Raw genomic sequence first — 1,599 nt, forward strand, 5'->3', positions numbered from 1 at the left:
TTAACGGGTAAAATTATTAAAATATAAATATTTTTGATAGAATTTAATTTTAATGTAGTGTAAAATAATTTTATATTGATCGTGTGAATAATCATCTAAAAGAGCAGATATAATTATACAATTTTGTAAAACACTTTGCGCTATCAGTCATAAATCGTATAATTAAGTTAGATTATTTACACTATACTATGTGGATGCTCTCTTTTACTAAATATTTGTAGGTTTGTAAGTTAGTGTGTGGATTGGCCTTGAGGCGTGCGCACAAAAAGTGTGATAAGGTCGTGGCATATTGGCACATAGTGGGGGTAACTGGTTCTACAATTCACTCATTGGAAGTTGTTGCAAATTGCAATATATTATTACTAATAATAAGTAATGTTATTCGGAGAAAACTGTCATGGTATATTGTCCCTCTACTTACTACTTAGTGCTATAGCTATATTTAATAAATATTTTTACTATAATCTTCAAAGTATTTATTTTGGTGACTAAAACTAGCATGATGAAAATGAGTAAAATGTTCTATCTTTTAATAAGTAATCTACACAGATCAAGCAAGATTAACTCTAACAGAAAACACATGTGATGTTAACAATAAATGAAAATAAAGAAAACAATGTTGAATTGAAAAGTTAAACAAGAAAAAAGGCACAATCACAATGATGTAGAAGTAACGGGAAATGGATCCTCTCCAGTTTTTTCAACACTTGACAAAATACAGTGCAATCTCTCACCTTTGATTTTAATAGTGGGACCAAAAATAAATAAGAGAGAGAATATGGTCAATGGTTAGATTAAACACTGCACACCATCCAGTTTTTTATTTACTGGAGAGGATCCACTCCCGAAGTAACGCTAGTGAAAAAAAGCACCTAGAGAAGTGAGGAATTGGAATGGAATCTGATGATACTCATCAAAGGTTGAATTGAAGGCTGAAGCCTTTCTATATGTTTTTGAGAACATGAGATTATTAATAAAGAGCACTAGAAGTTATTGGATGAAAGACAAAAAAGGGAATTGAAACGTGATAGACCAAAAGCACGCTTGATATGATATATATGCACATATAATCACAAAGGGTCCCCACATGTCCAATGTCCAATGTTGCAAACCTCTAAACTTTAAAAACCTTGTATATCCTTTTTTCCTTTGTCTCAAATTCTTTTATTAGAGTACAAAGCTAAGTCTAACACCCCTCTCTTTTGGTCCCAATGGGGTCTATTAACTTTATAATATAACATATTTGTTTTTCAATTTCATCAGTTTATATGTACTAGATGATAAATTTGTATAGATGCTCCAAAAGTTGCCAATGTATGTGTTACTGTGTTAGAAAGTTGATGGGTTATAAAGTTCTGCTATGAGATAAGAACCCTCCTTGAGGCCCTTTTCTTTTTTAAATTATTATCATTCAAATTGTTGAGACATTGCTTTAGCAATTTTGAAAGAGAAAATATTTGTGGTTATGTTTGTAACTGTGGGATCTTGGATTTTGCAGCCTGACAGCATGATTGTGGTTGAGAAAACTCAGCTATGATATCATAGATTCATGTTATGCATGTGAAGATTTTTTTTTTTTTTTGTTTCTTACCAAATTTT

This window comes from Arachis ipaensis, chromosome B10, assembly GCF_000816755.2.
Source record: "Arachis ipaensis cultivar K30076 chromosome B10, Araip1.1, whole genome shotgun sequence".
Classification (NCBI taxonomy): domain Eukaryota; kingdom Viridiplantae; phylum Streptophyta; class Magnoliopsida; order Fabales; family Fabaceae; genus Arachis; species Arachis ipaensis.